The sequence below is a fragment of the Amia ocellicauda genome, unplaced genomic scaffold (genome assembly GCF_036373705.1).
Source record: "Amia ocellicauda isolate fAmiCal2 unplaced genomic scaffold, fAmiCal2.hap1 HAP1_SCAFFOLD_73, whole genome shotgun sequence".
NCBI classification, from domain to species: Eukaryota; Metazoa; Chordata; class Actinopteri; order Amiiformes; family Amiidae; genus Amia; species Amia ocellicauda.
The window spans coordinates 306,358-324,728 of record NW_027103000.1 but is presented as its reverse complement, the minus strand read 5'-3'; the positions used below and the strand labels follow the sequence as shown (position 1 = coordinate 324,728).

The 18,371-nt window shown below is 43.5% G+C and overlaps 15 non-coding genes and 1 pseudogene across 15 annotated transcripts; all 16 read left to right on the top strand.

The window, feature by feature from the left end:
• The first annotated feature begins 562 nt into the window (after window positions 1–562).
• LOC136742254 (5S ribosomal RNA) lies at window positions 563–681 on the top strand. The gene has a single exon (XR_010814874.1). It is a non-coding gene; the product is annotated as a 5S ribosomal RNA (ribosomal RNA).
• A 1,055-nt stretch (window positions 682–1,736) lies between these two features.
• Window positions 1,737–1,855, top strand: LOC136742178 (5S ribosomal RNA). Its single transcript, XR_010814803.1, has one exon. It is a non-coding gene; the product is annotated as a 5S ribosomal RNA (ribosomal RNA).
• Window positions 1,856–2,921: 1,066 nt separating this feature from the next.
• Window positions 2,922–3,040, top strand: LOC136742273 (5S ribosomal RNA). Its single transcript, XR_010814892.1, has one exon. It is a non-coding gene; the product is annotated as a 5S ribosomal RNA (ribosomal RNA).
• Window positions 3,041–4,095: 1,055 nt separating this feature from the next.
• LOC136742036 (5S ribosomal RNA) lies at window positions 4,096–4,214 on the top strand. Its single transcript, XR_010814668.1, has one exon. It is a non-coding gene; the product is annotated as a 5S ribosomal RNA (ribosomal RNA).
• A 1,056-nt stretch (window positions 4,215–5,270) lies between these two features.
• On the top strand, window positions 5,271–5,389 carry LOC136742089 (5S ribosomal RNA). The gene has a single exon (XR_010814719.1). It is a non-coding gene; the product is annotated as a 5S ribosomal RNA (ribosomal RNA).
• A 1,066-nt stretch (window positions 5,390–6,455) lies between these two features.
• On the top strand, window positions 6,456–6,574 carry LOC136741985 (5S ribosomal RNA). The gene has a single exon (XR_010814620.1). It is a non-coding gene; the product is annotated as a 5S ribosomal RNA (ribosomal RNA).
• A 1,066-nt stretch (window positions 6,575–7,640) lies between these two features.
• On the top strand, window positions 7,641–7,749 carry LOC136742277 (uncharacterized; annotated as a pseudogene).
• A 1,055-nt stretch (window positions 7,750–8,804) lies between these two features.
• LOC136742264 (5S ribosomal RNA) lies at window positions 8,805–8,923 on the top strand. The gene has a single exon (XR_010814883.1). It is a non-coding gene; the product is annotated as a 5S ribosomal RNA (ribosomal RNA).
• A 1,054-nt stretch (window positions 8,924–9,977) lies between these two features.
• LOC136742143 (5S ribosomal RNA) lies at window positions 9,978–10,096 on the top strand. Its single transcript, XR_010814769.1, has one exon. It is a non-coding gene; the product is annotated as a 5S ribosomal RNA (ribosomal RNA).
• A 1,066-nt stretch (window positions 10,097–11,162) lies between these two features.
• On the top strand, window positions 11,163–11,281 carry LOC136742149 (5S ribosomal RNA). Its single transcript, XR_010814775.1, has one exon. It is a non-coding gene; the product is annotated as a 5S ribosomal RNA (ribosomal RNA).
• A 1,066-nt stretch (window positions 11,282–12,347) lies between these two features.
• LOC136742211 (5S ribosomal RNA) lies at window positions 12,348–12,466 on the top strand. Its single transcript, XR_010814836.1, has one exon. It is a non-coding gene; the product is annotated as a 5S ribosomal RNA (ribosomal RNA).
• A 1,066-nt stretch (window positions 12,467–13,532) lies between these two features.
• LOC136742210 (5S ribosomal RNA) lies at window positions 13,533–13,651 on the top strand. The gene has a single exon (XR_010814835.1). It is a non-coding gene; the product is annotated as a 5S ribosomal RNA (ribosomal RNA).
• Window positions 13,652–14,705: 1,054 nt separating this feature from the next.
• On the top strand, window positions 14,706–14,824 carry LOC136742141 (5S ribosomal RNA). The gene has a single exon (XR_010814768.1). It is a non-coding gene; the product is annotated as a 5S ribosomal RNA (ribosomal RNA).
• A 1,041-nt stretch (window positions 14,825–15,865) lies between these two features.
• Window positions 15,866–15,984, top strand: LOC136742136 (5S ribosomal RNA). The gene has a single exon (XR_010814763.1). It is a non-coding gene; the product is annotated as a 5S ribosomal RNA (ribosomal RNA).
• Window positions 15,985–17,050: 1,066 nt separating this feature from the next.
• Window positions 17,051–17,169, top strand: LOC136742107 (5S ribosomal RNA). The gene has a single exon (XR_010814736.1). It is a non-coding gene; the product is annotated as a 5S ribosomal RNA (ribosomal RNA).
• A 1,066-nt stretch (window positions 17,170–18,235) lies between these two features.
• On the top strand, window positions 18,236–18,354 carry LOC136742190 (5S ribosomal RNA). Its single transcript, XR_010814815.1, has one exon. It is a non-coding gene; the product is annotated as a 5S ribosomal RNA (ribosomal RNA).
• Window positions 18,355–18,371: the final 17 nt, after the last annotated feature.

Below are 18,371 nucleotides of genomic sequence, written 5' to 3'. Positions count from 1 at the left end.
AAATACAGGAGCTGCTGGATTTGTGTGTTTTCTTACCCCCTCACCATAGTTTGTCAAATGTTTAAACAACTGAACTTATATTCAAGGTTTGTTTCTCTTCATATGTTTTACTGGTTTACATTTGTCTCAGCAACCTGTTGAATGATTCTTCTGCTTTCAAAACAAAATGACAACAGGATGAATGCACACACTTGAAAATACAATACATGCAATGTTATGCATCAAAGTGATGCAACCTCCTTTCAGTTTCATACTGCATGTCAATTGAAATCCTTACTGAAATGCACACCTTCTCAAGATTGCGCTTGACTGGCGTGTCAGGCACTCAATTACAGCTGTTTTATCAAGACAATGTGTTCGTTTTGTAAAATATAGTTCCGGTCTGGTGTGGCACCCCAGCTAACGCACAATGTTGCCACAACGTGGCGTGTTAGCAGGGACTGTCTGCGGCGCGCTGCTGTGTCCCGGGCTTTAGAGTAGAGAGACAGTTCAACTGCAAGTATGAACAGCAGAAACGGATATTTCCTTCCCTTTAAGTAGAGCGTCAGGGACAGCCTCCCTGACTTACGGCCATACTATCCTGAATATGCCCGATCTCGTCCGATCTCGGAAGCCAAGCAGGCTCGGGCCTGGTCAGTACTTGGATGGGAGACCGCCTGGGAATACCAGGTGCTGTAAGCTCTTGCACCTTTTACACACCAGAGGGCGACAAATCACGAGTTTTAACTTTGGATACACACAATTTCATCATTATTTCAGATTTTACTTCCCCAAATACACAGGCATTAAATAGATCTTGTTCTCCAACGTAAACGGTCCCTAGTAACTAGCGTACATTCGTAAATAAATTGAGCATCATGGCTAGAAGTGACTAAATGTTGCCTAATCTTTCTCATCAAGATATGACACAATTACAGCAACACAAAAAGGAACTCCACCGGACAAAGTTCAGTGCTCACAAGGAGCCTCATTCAACACACACGGTTCCATTTTCATTCATGCAAAGCACGAAAGTGTAAAACTTGGGAGCATACTTGAGAACAAAGATCACATTCAATCTCATTCAAGGCACGGATGTGAATGCAATGGGATGAAATTACTGAAATGATGCCTGCCCTCGAACTGTGATGATGGATTACCTGACTCGCCAATAATATTGGGTTCTGGTGTATTGAAATACAGGAGCTGCTGGATTTGTGTGTTTTCTTACCCCCTCACTATAGTTTGTCAAATGTTTAAACAACTGAACTTATATTCAAGGTTTGTTTCTCTTCATATGTTTTACTGGTTTACATTTGTCTCAGCAACCTGTTGAATGATTCCTATGCTTTCAAAACAAAATGACAACAGGATGAATGCACACACTTGAAAATACAATACATGCAATGTTATGCATCATAGTGATGCAACCTCCTTTCAGTTTCATACTGCATATCAATTGAAATCCTTACTGAAATGCACACCTTCTCAAGATTGCGCTTGACTGGCGTGTCAGGCACTCAATTACAGCTGTATTATCAAGACAATGTGTTCGTTTTGTAAAATATAGTTCCGGTCTGGTGTGGCACCCCAGCTAACGCACAACGTTGCCACAACGTTTCGTGTTAGCAGGGACTGTCTGCGGCGCGCTGGTGTGTCCCGGACTTTAGAGTAGAGAGACAGTTCAACTGCAAGTATGAGCGGCAGAAACGGATATTGCCTTCCCTTTAAGTAGAGCGTCAGGGACAGCCTCCCTGGCTTACGGCCATACTAGCCTGAATACGCCCGATCTCGTCCGATCTCGGAAGCCAAGCAGGCTCGGGTCTGGTCAGTACTTGGATGGGAGACCGCCTGGGAATACCAGGTGCTGTAAGCTTCTGCACCTTTTACACACCAGAGGGCGACAAATCACGAGTTTTAACTTTGGATACACACAATTTCATAATTATTTCAGATTTTACTTCCCCAAATACAAAGGCATACAATAGATCTTGTTCTCCAACGTAAACGGTCCCTAGTAACTAGGGTACATTCGTAAATAAATTGAGCATCATGGCTAGAAGTGACTAAATGTTGCCTAATCTTTCTCATCGAGAAATGACACAATTACATCAACACAAAAAGGAACTCCACCGGACAAAGTTCAGTGCTCACAAGGAGTCTCATTCAACACACACGGTTCCATTCCCATTCATGCAAAGCACGAAAGTGTAAAACTTTGGAACGTACTTGAGAGCAAAGATCACATTCAATCTCATTCAAGGCACGGATGTGAATGCAACGGGATGAAATTACTGAAATGATGCCTGCCCTCGAACTGTGATGATGGACTACCCGACTCGCCAATAATATTGGGTTCTGGTGTATTGAAATACAGGAGCTGCTGGATTTGTGTGTTTTCTTACCCCCTCACCATAGTTTGTCAAATGTTTAAACAACTGAACTTATATTCAAGGTTTGTTTCTCTTCATATGTTTTACTGGTTTACATTTGTCTCAGCAACCTGTTGAATGATTCTTCTGCTTTCAAAACAAAATGACAACAGGATGAATGCACACACTTGAAAATACAATACATGCAATGTTATGCATCATAGTGATGCAACCTCCTTTCAGTTTCATACTGCATGTCAATTGAAATCCTTACTGAAATGCACACCTTCTCAAGATTGCGCTTGACTGGCGTGTCAGGCACTCAATTACAGCTGTTTTATCAAGACAATGTGTTCGTTTTGTAAAATATAGTTCCGGTCTGGTGTGGCACCCCAGCTAACGCACAACGTTGCCACAACGTTGCCACAACGTGGCGTGTTAGCAGGGACTGTCTGCGGCGCGCTGGTGTGTCCCGGGCTTTAGAGTAGAGAGACAGTTCAACTGTAAGTATGAACGGCAGAAACGGATATTGCCTTCCCTTTAAGTAGAGCGTCAGGGACAGCCTCCCTGGCTTACGGCCATACTAGCCTGAATACGCCCGATCTCGACCGATCTCGGAAGCCAGGCAGGCTCGGGCCTGGTCAGTACTTGGATGGGAGACCACCTGGGAATACCAGGTGCTTTAAGCTTTTGCACCTTTTACACACCAGAGGGCGACAAATCACGAGTCTTAACTTTGGATACACACAATTTCATCATTATTTCAGATTTTACTTCCCCAAATACACAGGCATACAATAGATCTTGTTCTCCAACGTAAACGGTCCCTAGTAACTAGGGTACATTCGTAAATTAATTGAGCATCATGGCTAGAAGTGACTCAATGTTGCCTAATCTTTCTCATCAAGAAATGACACAATTACAGCAACACAAAAAGGAACTCCACCGCACAAAGTTCAGTGCTCACAAGGAGACTCATTCAACACACACGGTTCCATTCCCATTCATGCAAAGCACGAAAGTGTAAAACTTGGGAACATACTTGAGAGCAAAGATCACATTCAATCTCATTCAAGGCACGGATGTGAATGCAACGGGATGAAATTACTGAAATGATGCCTGCCCTCGAACTGTGATGATGGACTACCCGACTCGCCAATAATATTGGGTTCTGGTGTATTGAAATACAGGAGCTGCTGGATTTGTGTGTTTTCTTACTCCCTCACCATAGTTTGTCAAATGTTTAAACAACTGAACTTATATTCAAGGTTTGTTTCTCTTCATATATTTTACTGGTTTACATTTGTCTCAGCAACCTGTTGAATGATTCTTCTGCTTTCAAAACAAAATGACAACAGGATGAATGCACACACTTGAAAATACAATACATGCAATGTTATGCATCATAGTGATGCAACCTCCTTTCAGTTTCATACTGCATGTCAATTGAAATCCTTACTGAAATGCACACCTTCTCAAGATTGCGCTTGACTGGCGTGTCAGGCACTCAATTACAGCTGTTTTATCAAGACAATGTGTTCGTTTTGTAAAATATAGTTCCGGTCTGCAGTGGCACCCCAGCTAACGCACAACGTTGCCACAACGTGGCGTGTTGGCAGGGACTGTCTGCGGCGCGCTGGTGTGGCCCGGGCTTTAGAGTAGAGAGACAGTTCAACTGTAAGTATGAACGGCAGAAACGGATATTGCCTTCCCTTTAAGTAGAGCGTCGTGGACAGCCTACCTGGCTTACGGCCATACTAGCCTGAATACGCCCGATCTCGTCCGATCTCGGAAGCCAAGCAGGCTCGGGCCTGGTCAGTACTTGGATGGGAGACCGCCTGGGAATACCAGGTGCTGTAAGCTTTTGCACCTTTTACACACCAGAGGGCGACAAATCACGAGTTTTAACTTTGGATACACACAATTTCATCGTTATTTCAGATTTTACTTCCCCAAATACACAGGCATACAATAGATCTTGTTCTCCAACGTAAACGGTCCCTAGTAACTAGGGTACATTCGTAACTAAATTGAGCATCATGGCTAGAAGTGACTAAATGTTGCCTAATCTTTCTCATCAAGAAATGACACAATTACAGCAACACAAAAAGGAACTCCACCGGACAAAGTTCAGTGCTCACAAGGAGCCTCATTCAACACACACGGTTCCATTCCCATTCATGCAAAGCACGAAAGTGTAAAACTTGGGAACATACTTGAGAGCAAAGATCACATTCAATCTCATTCAAGGCACGGATGTGAATGCAACGGGATGAAATTACTGAAATGATGCCTGCCCTCGAACTGTGATGATGGACTACCCGACTCGCCAATAATATTGGCTTCTGGTGTATTGAAATACAGGAGCTGCTGGATTTGTGTCATTTCTTACCCCCTCACCATAGTTTGTCAAATGTTTAAACAACTGAACTTATATTCAAGGTTTGTTTCTCTTCATATGTTTTACTGGTTTACATTTGTCTCAGCAACCTGTTGAATGATTCTTCTGCTTTCAAAACAAAATGACAACAGGATGAATGCACACACTTGAAAATACAATACATGCAATGTTATGCATCATAGTGATGCAACCTCCTTTCATTTTCATACTGCATGTCAATTGAAATCCTTACTGAAATGCACACCTTCTCAAGATTGCGCTTGACTGGCGTGTCAGGCACTCAATTACAGCTGTTTTATCAAGACAATGTGTTTTTTTTTGTAAAATATAGTTCCGGTCTGGTGTGGCACCCCAGCTAACGCACAACGTTGCCACAACGTGGCGTGTTAGCAGGGACTGTCTGCGGCGCGCTGGTGTGTCCCCGGCATGAGTGTAGAGAGACAGTTCAACTGTAAGTATGAGCGGCAGAAACGGATATTGCCTTCCCTTTAAGTAGAGCGTCAGGGACAGCCTCCCTGGCTTACTGCCATACTAGCCTGAATACGCCCGATCTCGTCCGATCTCGGAAGCTAAGCAGGCTCGGGCCTGGTCAGTACTTGGATGGGAGACCGCCTGGGAATACCAGGTGCTGTAAGCTTTTGCATCTTTTACACACCAGAGGGCGACAAATCACGAGTTTTAACTTTGGATACACGCAATTTCATCATTATTTCAGATTTGACTTCCCCAAATACACAGGCATACAATAGATCTTGTTCTCCAACGTAAACGGTCCCTAGTAACTAGGGTACATTCGTAAATAAATTGAGCATCATGGCTAGAAGTGACTAAATGTTGCCTAATCTTTCTCATCGAGAAATGACACAATTACAGCAACACAAAAAGGAACTCCACCGGACAAAGTTCAGTGCTCACAAGGAGCCTCATTCAAAACACACGGTTCCATTCCCATTCATGCAAAGCACGAAAGTGTAAAACTTGGGAACATACTTGAGAGCAAAGATCACATTCAATCTCATTCAAGGCACGGATGTGAATGCAACGGGATGAAATTACTGAAATGATGCCTGCCCTCGAACTGTGATGATGGACTACCCGACTCGCCAATAATATTGGGTTCTGGTGTATTGAAATACAGGAGCTGCTGGATTTGTGTGTTTTCTTACCCCCTCACCATAGTTTGTCAAATGTTTAAACAACTGAACTTATATTCAAGGTTTGTTTCTCTTCATATGTTTTACTGGTTTACATTTGTCTCAGCAACCTGTTGAATGATTCTTCTGCTTTCAAAACAAAATGACAACAGGATGAATGCACACACTTGAAAATACAATACATGCAATGTTATGCATCATAGTGATGCAACCTCCTTTCAGTTTCATACTGCATGTCAATTGAAATCCTTACTGAAATGCACACCTTCTCAAGATTGCGCTTGACTGGCGTGTCAGGCACTCAATTACAGCTGTTTTATCAAGACAATGTGTTCGTTTTGTAATATATAGTTCCGGTCTGGTGTGGCACCCCAGCTAACGCACAACGTTGCCACAACGCTGCCACAACGTGGCGTGTTAGCAGGGACTGTCTGCGGCGCGCTGGTGTGTCCAGGGCTTTAGAGTAGAGAGACAGTTCAACTGTAAGTATGAACGGCAGAAACGGATATTGCCTTCCCTTTAAGTAGAGCGTCAGGGACAGTCTCCCTGGCTTACGGCCATACTAGCCTGAATACGCCCGATCTCGTCTGATCTCGGAAGCTAAGCAGGCTCGGGCCTGGTCAGTACTTGGATGGGAGACCGCCTGGGAATACCAGGTGCTGTAAGCTTTTGCATCTTTTACACACCAGAGGGCGACAAATCACGAGTTTTAACTTTGGATACACGCAATTTCATCATTATTTCAGATTTGACTTCCCCAAATACTCAGGCATACAATAGATCTTGTTCTCCAATGTAAACGGTCCCTAGTAACTAGGGTACATTCGTAAATAAATTGAGCATCATGGCTAGAAGTGACTAAATGTTGCCTAATCTTTCTCATCGAGAAATGACACAATTACAGCAACACAAAAAGGAACTCCACCGGACAAAATTCAGTGCTCACAAGGAGCCTCATTCAACACACACGGTTCCATTCCCATTCATGCAAAGCACGAAAGTGTAAAACTTGGGAACATACTTGAGAGCAAAGATCACATTCAATCTCATTCAAGGCACGGATGTGAATGCAACGGGATGAAATTACTGAAATGATGCCTGCCCTCGAACTGTGATGATGGACTACCCGACTCGCCAATAATATTGGGTTCTGGTGTATTGAAATACAGGAGCTGCTGGATTTGTGTGTTTTCTTACCCCCTCACCATAGTTTGTCAAATGTTTAAACAACTGAACTTATATTCGAGGTTTGTTTCTCTTCATATGTTTTACTGGTTTACATTTGTCTCAGCAACCTGTTGAATGATTCTTCTGCTTTCAAAACAAAATGACAACAGGATGAATGCACACACTTGTAAATACAATACATGCAATGTTATGCATCATAGTGATGCAACCTCCTTTCAGTTTCATACTGCATGTCAATTGAAATCCTTACTGAAATGCACACCTTCTCAAGATTGCGCTTGACTGGCGTGTCAGGCACTCAATTACAGCTGTTTTATCAAGACAATGTGTTCGTTTTGTAATATATAGTTCCGGTCTGGTGTGGCACCCCAGCTAACGCACAACGTTGCCACAATGTTGCCACAACGTGGCGTGTTAGCAGGGACTGTCTGCGGCGCGCTGGTGTGTCCCGGGCTTTAGAGTAGAGAGACAGTTCAACTGTAAGTATGAACGGCAGAAACGGATATTGCCTTCCCTTTAAGTAGAGCGTCAGGGACAGCATTCCTGGCTTACGGCCATACTAGCCTGAATACGCCCGATCTCGGAAGCTAAGCAGGCTCGGGCCTGGTCAGTACTTGGATGGGAGACCGCCTGGGAATACCAGGTGCTGTAAGCTTTTGCATCTTTTACACACCAGAGGGCGACAAATCACGAGTTTTAACTTTGGATACACGCAATTTCATCATTATTTCAGATTTGACTTCCCCAAATACACAGGCATACAATAGATCTTGTTCTCCAACGTAAACGGTCCCTAGTAACTAGGGTACATTCGTAAATAAATTGAGCATCATGGCTAGAAGTGACTAAATGTTGCCTAATCTTTCTCATCGAGAAATGACACAATTACAGCAACACAAAAAGGAACTCCACCGGACAAAGTTCAGTGCTCACAAGGAGCCTCATTCAACACACACGGTTCCATTCCCATTCATGCAAAGCACGAAAGTGTAAAACTTGGGAACATACTTGAGAGCAAAGATCACATTCAATCTCATTCAAGGCACGGATGTGAATGCAACGGGATGAAATTACTGAAATGATGCCTGCCCTCGAACTGTGATGTTGGACTACCCGACTCGCCAATAATATTGGGTTCTGGTGTATTGAAATACAGGAGCAGCTGGATTTGTGTGTTTTCTTACCCCCTCACCATAGTTTGTCAAATGTTTAAACAACTGAACTTATATTCAAGGTTTGTTTCTCTTCATATGTTTTACTGGTTTACATTTGTCTCAGCAACCTGTTGAATGATTCTTCTGCTTTCAAAACAAAATGACAACAGGATGAATGCACACACTTGAAAATACAATACATGCAATGTTATGCATCATAGTGATGCAACCTCCTTTCAGTTTCATACTGCATGTCAATTGAAATCCTTACTGAAATGCACACCTTCTCAAGATTGCGCTTGACTGGCGTGTCAGGCACTCAATTACAGCTGTATTATCAAGACAATGTGTTCGTTTTGTAATATATAGTTCCGGTCTGGTGTGGCACCCCAGCTAACGCACAACGTTGCCACAACGTTTCGTGTTAGCAGGGACTGTCTGCGGCGCGCTGGTGTGTCCCGGACTTTAGAGTAGAGAGACAGTTCAACTGCAAGTATGAGCGGCAGAAACGGATATTGCCTTCCCTTTAAGTAGAGCGTCAGGGACAGCCTCCCTGGCTTACGGCCATGCTAGCCTGAATACGCCCGATCTCGTCCGATCTCGGAAGCTAAGCAGGCTTGGGCCTCGTCAGTACTTGGATGGGAGACCGCCTGGGAATACCAGTTGCTGTAAGCTTTTGCACCTTTTACAAACCAGAGGGCGACAAATCACGAGTTTTAACTTTGGATACACGCAATTTCATCATTATTTCAGATTTTACATCCCCAAGTACACAGGCATACAATAGATCTTGTTCTCCAACGTAAACGGTCCCTAGTAACTAGGGTACATTCGTCAATAAATTGAGCATCATGGCTAGAAGTGACTAAATGTTGCCTAATCTTTCTCATCAAGAAATGACACAATTACAGCAACAAAAAAGGAACTCCACCGGACAAAGTTCAGTGCTCACAAGGAGCATCATTCAACACACACGGTTCCATTCCCATTCATGCAAAGCACGAAAGTGTAAAACTTGGGAACGTACTTGAGAGCAATGATAACATTCAATCTCATTCAAGGCACGGATGTGAATGCAACGGGATGAAATTACTGAAATGATGCCTGCCCTCGAACTGTGATGATGGACTACCCGACTCGCCAATAATATTGGGTTCTGGTGTATTGAAATACAGGAGCTGCTGGATTTGTGTGTTTTCTTACCCCCTCACCATAGTTTGTCAAATGTTTAAACAACTGAACTTATATTCAAGGTTTGTTTCTCTTCATATGTTTTACTGGTTTACATTTGTCTCAGCAACCTGTTGAATGATTCTTCTGCTTTCAAAACAAAATGACAACAGGATGAATGCACACACTTGAAAATACAATACATGCAATGTTATGCATCATAGTGATGCAACCTCCTTTCAGTTTCATACTGCATGTCAATTGAAATCCTTACTGAAATGCACACCTTCTCAAGATTGCGCTTGACTGGCGTGTCAGGCACTCAATTACAGCTGTATTATCAAGACAATGTGTTCGTTTTGTAATATATAGTTCCGGTCTGGTGTGGCACCCCAGCTAACGCACAACGTTGCCACAACGTTTCGTGTTAGCAGGGACTGTCTGCGGCGCGCTGGTGTGTCCCGGGCTTTAGAGTAGAGAGACAGTTCAACTGTAAGTATGAACGGCAGAAACGGATATTGCCTTCCCTTTAAGTAGAGCGTCAGGGACAGCCTCACTGGCTTGCGGCCATACTAGCCTGAATACGCCCGATCTCGTCCGATCTCGGAAGCTAAGCAGGCTCGGGCCTGGTCAGTACTTGCATGGGAGACCGCCTGGGAATACCAGGTGCTGTAAGCTTTTGCATCTTTTACACACCAGAGGGCGACAAATCACGAGTTTTAACTTTGGATACACGCAATTTCATCATTATTTCAGATTTTACTTCCCCAAATACACAGGCATACAATAGATCTTGTTCTCCAACGTAAACGGTCCCTAGTAACTAGGGTACATTCGTAAATAAATTGAGCATCATGGCTAGAAGTGACTAAATGTTGCCTAATCTTTCTCATCGAGAAATGACACAATTACAGCAACACAAAAAGGAACTCCACCGGACAAAGTTCAGTGCTCACAAGGAGCCTCATTCAACACACACGGTTCCATTCCCATTCATGCAAAGCACGAAAGTGTAAAACTTGGGAACATACTTGAGAGCAAAGATCACATTCAATCTCATTCAAGGCACGGATGTGAATGCAACGGGATGAAATTACTGAAATGATGCCTGCCCTCGAACTGTGATGATGGACTACCCGACTCGCCAATAATATTGGGTTCTGGTGTATTGAAATACAGGAGCTGCTGGATTTGTGTGTTTTCTTACCCCCTCACCATAGTTTGTCAAATGTTTAAACAACTGAACTTATATTCAAGGTTTGTTTCTCTTCATATGTTTTACTGGTTTACATTTGTCTCAGCAACCTGTTGAATGATTCTTCTGCTTTCAAAACAAAATGACAACAGGATGAATGCACACACTTGAAAATACAATACATGCAATGTTATGCATCATAGTGATGCAACCTCCTTTCAGTTTCATACTGCATGTCAATTGAAATCCTTACTGAAATGCACACCTTCTCAAGATTGCGCTTGACTGGCGTGTCAGGCACTCAATTACAGCTGTTTTATCAAGACAATGTGTTCGTTTTGTAATATATAGTTCCGGTCTGGTGTGGCACCCCAGCTAACGCACAACGTTGCCACAATGTTGCCACAACGTGGCGTGTTAGCAGGGACTGTCTGCGGTGCGCTGCTGTGTCCCGGGCTTTAGAGTAGAGAGACAGTTCAACTGTAAGTATGAACGGCAGAAACGGATATTGCCTTCCCTTTAAGTAGAGCATCAGGGACAGCCTCCCTGGCTTACGGCCATACTAGCCTGAATACGCCCGATCTCGTCCGATCTCGGAAGCCAAGCAGGCTCGGGCCTGGTCGGTACTTGGATGGGAGACCGCCTGGGAATACCAGGTGCTGTAAGCTTTTGCACCTTTTACACACCAGAGGGCGACAAATCACGAGTTTTAACTTTTGATACACACAATTTCATCATTATTTCAGATTTGACTTCCCCAAATACACAGGCATACAATAGATCTTGTTCTCCAACGTAAACGGTCCCTAGTAACTAGGGTACATTCGTAAATAAATTGAGCATCATGGCTAGAAGTGACTAAATGTTGCCTAATCTTTCTCATCAAGAAATGACACAATTACAGCAACACAAAAAGGAACTCCACCGGACAAAGTTCAGTGCTCACAAGGAGCCTCATTCAACACACACGGTTCCATTCCCATTCATGCAAAGCACTAAAGTGTAAAACTTGGGAACATACTTGAGAGCAAAGATCACATTCAATCTCATTCAAGGCACGGATGTGAATGCAACGGGATGAAATTACTGAAATGATGCCTGCCCTCGAACTGTGATGATGGACTACCCGACTCACCAATAATATTGGCTTCTGGTGTATTGAAGTACAGGAGCTGCTGGATTTGTGTGTTTTCTTACCCCCTCACCATAGTTTGTCAAATGTTTAAACAACTGAACTTATATTCAAGGTTTGTTTCTCTTCATATGTTTTACTGGTTTACATTTGTCTCAGCAACCTGTTGAATGATTCTTCTGCTTTCAAAACAAAATGACAACAGGATGAATGCACACACTTGAAAATACAATACATGCAATGTTATGCATCATAGTGATGCAACCTCCTTTCAGTTTCATACTGCATGTCAATTGAAATCCTTACTGAAATGTACACCTTCTCAAGATTGCGCTTGACTGGCGTGTCAGGCACTCAATTACAGCTGTTTTATCAAGACAATGTGTTCGTTTTGTAAAATATAGTTCCGGTCTGGTGTGGCACCCCAGCTAACGCACAACGTTGCCACAACGTTGCCACAACGTGGCGTGTTAGCAGGGACTGTCTGCGGCGCGCTGGTGTGTCCCGGGCTTTAGAGTAGAGAGACAGTTCAACTGTAAGTATGATCGGCAGAAACGGATATTGCCTTCCCTTTAAGTAGAGCGTCAGGGACAGCCTCCCTGGCTTACGGCCATACTAGCCTGAATACGCCCGATCTCGTCCGATCTCGGAAGCCAGGCAGGCTCGGGCCTGGTCAGTACTTGGATGGGGGACCGCCTGGGAATACCAGGTGCTGTAAGCTTTTGCACCTTTTACACACCAGAGGGCGACAAATCACGAGTTTTAACTTTGGATACACACAATTTCATCATTATTTCAGATTTTACTTCCCCAAATACACAGGCATACAATAGATCTTGTTCTCCAATGTAAACGGTCCCTAGTAACTAGGGTACATTCGTAAATAAATTGAGCATCATGGCTAGAAGTGACTAAATGTTGCCTAATCTTTCTCATCAAGAAATGACACAATTACAGCAACACAAAAAGGAACTCCACCGGACAAAGTTCAGTGCTCACAAGGAGCCTCATTCAACACACACGGTTCCATTCCCATTCATGCAAAGCACGAAAGTGTAAAACTTGGGAACATACTTGAGAGCAAAGATCACATTCAATCTCATTCAAGGCACGGATGTGAATGCAACGGGATGAAATTACTGAAATGATGCCTGCCCTCGAACTGTGATGATGGACTACCCGACTCACCAATAATATTGGCTTCTGGTGTATTGAAGTACAGGAGCTGCTGGATTTGTGTGTTTTCTTACCCCCTCACCATAGTTTGTCAAATGTTTAAACAACTGAACTTATATTCAAGGTTTGTTTCTCTTCATATGTTTTACTGGTTTACATTTGTCTCAGCAACCTGTTGAATGATTCTTCTGCTTTCAAAACAAAATGACAACAGGATGAATGCACACACTTGAAAATACAATACATGCAATGTTATGCATCATAGTGATGCAACCTCCTTTCAGTTTCATACTGCATGTCAATTGAAATCCTTACTGAAATGTACACCTTCTCAAGATTGCGCTTGACTGGCGTGTCAGGCACTCAATTACAGCTGTTTTATCAAGACAATGTGTTCGTTTTGTAAAATATAGTTCCGGTCTGGTGTGGCACCCCAGCTAACGCACAACGTTGCCACAACGTTGCCACAACGTGGCGTGTTAGCAGGGACTGTCTTTTCTTCGCCGGTGTGTCCCGGACTTTAGAGTAGAGAGACAGTTCAACTGCAAGTATGAGCGGCAGAAACGGATATTGCCTTCCCTTTAAGTAGTGCGTCAGGGACAGCCTCTCTGGCTTACGGCCATACTAGCCTGAATACGCCCGATCTCGTCCGATCTCAGAAGCTAAGCAGGCTCTGGCCTGGTTAGTACTTGGATGGGAGACTGCCTGGGAATACCAGGTGCTGTAAGCTTTTGCATCTTTTACACACCAGAGGGCGACAAATCACGAGTTTTAACTTTGGATACACGCAATTTCATCATTATTTCAGATTTTACTTCCCCAAATACACAGGCATACAATAGATCTTGTTCTCCAACGTAAACGGTCCCTAGTAACTAGCGTACATTCGTAAATAAATTGAGCATCATGGCTAGAAGTGACTAAATGTTGCCTAATCTTTCTCATCAAGAAATGACACAATTACAGCAACACAAAAAGGAACTCCACTGGACAAAGTTCAGTGCTCACAAGGAGCTTCATTCAACACACACGGTTCCATTCCCATTCATGCAAAGCATGAAAGTGTAAAACTTGGAAATATACTTGAGAGTAAAGATCACATTCAATCTCATTCAAGGCACGGATGTGAATGCAACGGGATGAAATTACTGAAATGATGCCTGCCCTCGAACTGTGATGATGGACTGCCCGACTCGCCAATAATATTGGGTTTTGGTGTATTGAAATACAGGAGCTGCTGGATTTGTGTGTTTTCTTACCCCCTCACCATAGTTTGTCAAATGTTTAAACAACTGAACTTATATTCAAGGTTTGTTTCTCTTCATATGTTTTACTGGTTAAATTTGTCTCAGCAACCTGTTGAATGATTCTTCTGCTTTCAAATTAAAATGACAACAGGATGAATGCACACACATGAAAATACAATACATGCAATGTTATGCATCATAGTGATGCAACCTCCTTTCAGTTTCATACTGCATGTCAATTGAAATCCTTACTGAAATGCACACCTTCTCAAGATTGCGCTTGACTGGCGTGTCAGGCACTCAATTACAGCTGTTTTATCAAGACAATGTGTTCGTTTTGTAAAATATAGTTCCGGTCTGGTGTGGCACCCCAGCTAACGCACAACGTTGCCACAACGTTTCGTGTTAGCAGGGACTGTCTACGGCGCGCTGGTGTGTCCCGGACTTTAGAGTAGAGAGACAGTTCAACTGCAAGTATGAGCGGCAGAAACGGATATTGCCTTCCCTTTAAGTAGAGCGTCAGGGACAGCCTCCCTGGCTTACGGCCATACTAGCCTGAATACGCCCGGTCTCGTCCGATCTCGGAAGCTAAGCAGGCTCGGGCCTGGTCAGTACTTGAATGGGAGACCGCCTGGGAATACCAGGTGCTGTAAGCTTTTGCACACCAGAGGGCGACAAATCACGAGTTTTAACTTTGGATACACGCAATTTCATCATTATTTCAGATTTGACTTCCCCAAATACACAGGCATACAATAGATCTTGTTCTCCAACGTAAACGGTCCCTAGTAACTAGGGTACATTCGTAAATAAATTGAGCATCATGGCTAGAAGTGACTAAATGTTGCCTAATCTTTCTCATCGAGAAATGACACAATTACAGCAACACAAAAAGGAACTCCACCGGACAAAGTTCAGTGCTCACAAGGAGCCTCATTCAACACACACGGTTCCATTCCCATTCATGCAAAGCACGAAAGTGTAAAACTTGGGAACATACTTGAGAGCAAAGATCACATTCAATCTCATTCAAGGCACGGATGTGAATGCAACGGGATGAAATTACTGAAATGATGCCTGCCCTCGAACTGTGATGATGGACTACCCGACTCGCCAATAATATTGGCTTCTGGTGTATTGAAATACAGGAGCTGCTGGATTTGTGTCATTTCTTACCCCCTCACCATAGTTTGTCAAATGTTTAAACAACTGAACTTATATTCAAGGTTTGTTTCTCTTCATATGTTTTACTGGTTTACATTTGTCTCAGCAACCTGTTGAATGATTCTTCTGCTTTCAAAACAAAATGACAACAGGATGAATGCACACACTTGAAAATACAATACATGCAATGTTATGCATCATAGTGATGCAACCTCCTTTCAGTTTCATACTGCATGTCAATTGAAATCCTTACTGAAATGCACACCTTCTCAAGATTGCGCTTGAATGGCGTGTCAGGCACTCAATTACAGCTGTTTTATCAAGACAATGTGTTCGTTTTGTAATACATAGGTCTGGTGTGGCACCCCAGCTAACGCACAACGTTGCCACAACGTTTCGTGTTAGCAGGGACTGTCTGCGGCGTGCTGGTGTGTCCCGGACTTTAGAGTAGAGAGACAGTTCAACTGTAAGTATGAGCGGCAGAAACGGATATTGCCTTCCCTTTAAGTAGAGCGTCAGGGACAGCCTCCCTGGCTTACGGCCATACTAGCCTGAATACGCCCGATCTCGTCCGATCTCGGAAACTAAGCAGGCTCGGGCCTGGTCAGTACTTGGATGGGAGACCGCCTGGGAATACCAGGTGCTGTAAGCTTTTGCATCTTTTACACACCAGAGGGCGACAAATCACGAGTTTTAACTTTGGATACACGCAATTTCATCATTATTTCAGATTTGACTTCCCCAAATACACAGGCATACAATAGATCTTGTTCTCCAATGTAAACGGTCCCTAGTAACTAGGGTACATTCGTAAATAAATTGAGCATCATGGCTAGAAGTGACTAAATGTTGCCTAATCTTTCTCATCGAGAAATGACACAATTACAGCAACACAAAAAGGAACTCCACCGGACAAAGTTCAGTGCTCACAAGGAGCCTCATTCAACACACACGGTTCCATTCCCATTCATGCAAAGCACGAAAGTGTAAAACTTGGGAACATACTTGAGAGCAAAGATCACATTCAATCTCATTCAAGGCACGGATGTGAATGCAACGGGATGAAATTACTGAAATGATGCCTGCCCTCGAACTGTGATGATGGACTACCCGACTCGCCAATAATATTGGGTTCTGGTGTATTGAAATACAGGAGCTGCTGGATTTGTGTGTTTTCTTACCCCCTCACCATAGTTTGTCAAATGTTTAAACAACTGAACTTATATTCAAGGTTTGTTTCTCTTCATATGTTTTACTGGTTTACATTTGTCTCAGCAACCTGTTGAATGATTCTTCTGCTTTCAAAACAAAATGACAACAGGATGAATGCACACACTTGTAAAAACAATACATGCAATGTTATGCATCATAGTGATGCAACCTCCTTTCAGTTTCATACTGCATGTCAATTGAAATCCTTACTGAAATGCACACCTTCTCAAGATTGCGCTTGACTGGCGTGTCAGGCACTCAATTACAGCTGTTTTATCAAGACAATGTGTTCGTTTTGTAATATATAGTTCCGGTCTGGTGTGGCACCCCAGCTAACGCACAACGTTGCCACAATGTTGCCACAACGTGGCGTGTTAGCAGGGACTGTCTGCGGCGCGCTGGTGTGTCCCGGGCTTTAGAGTAGAGAGACAGTTCAACTGTAAGTATGAACGGCAGAAACGGATATTGCCTTCCCTTTAAGTAGAGCGTCAGGGACAGCATTCCTAGCTCACGGCCATACTAGCCTGAATACGCCCGATCTCGTCCGATCTCGGAAGCTAAGCAGGCTCGGGCCTGGTCAGTACTTGGATGGGAGACCGCCTGGGAATACCAGGTGCTGTAAGCTTTTGCATCTTTTACACACCAGAGGGCGACATATCACGAGTTTTAACTTTGGATACACGCAATTTCATCATTATTTCAGATTTGACTTCCCCAAATACACAGGCATACAATAGATCTTGTTCTCCAATGTAAACGGTCCCTAGTAACTAGGGTACATTCATAAATAAATTGAGCATCATGGCTAGAAGTGACTAAATGTTGCCTAATCTTTCTCATCGAGAAATGACAGAATTACAGCAACACAAAAAGGAACTCCACCGGACAAAGTTCAGTGCTCACAAGGAGCCTCATTCAACACACACGGTTCCATTCCCATTCATGCAAAGCACGAAAGTGTAAAACTTGGGAACATACTTGAGAGCAAAGATCACATTCAATCTCATTCAAGGCACGGATGTGAATGCAACAAGATGAAATTACTGAAATGATGCCTGCCCTCGAACTGTGATGATGGACTACCCGACTCGCCAATAATATTGGGTTCTGGTGTATTGAAATACAGGAGCTGCTGGATTTGTGTGTTTTCTTACCCCCTCACCATAGTTTGTCAAATGTTTAAACAACTGAACTTATATTCAAGGTTTGTTTCTCTTCATATGTTTTACTGGTTTACATTTGTCTCAGCAACCTGTTGAATGATTCTTCTGCTTTCAAAACAAAATGACAACAGGATGAATGCACACACTTGAAAATACAATACATGCAATGTTATGCATCATAGTGATGCAACCTCCTTTCAGTTTCATACTGCATGTCAATTTAAATCCTTACTGAAATGCACACCTTCTCAAGATTGCGCTTGACTGGCGTGTCAGGCACTCAATTACAGCTGTTTTATCAAGACAATGTGTTCGTTTTGTAATATATAGTTCCGGTCTGGTGTGGCACCCCAGCTAACGCACAACGTTGCCACAATGTTGCCACAACGTGGCGTGTTAGCAGGGACTGTCTGCGGCGCGCTGGTGTGTCCCGGGCTTTAGAGTAGAGAGACAGTTCAACTGTAAGTATGAACGGCAGAAACGGATATTGCCTTCCCTTTAAGTAGAGCGTCAGGGACAGCCTCCCTGGCTTACGGCCATACTAGCCTGAATACGCCCGATCTCGTCCGATCTCGGAAGCTAAGCAGGCTTGGGCCTGGTCAGTACTTGGATGGGAGACTGCCTGGAAATACCAGGTGCTGTAAGCTTTTGCATCTTTTACACA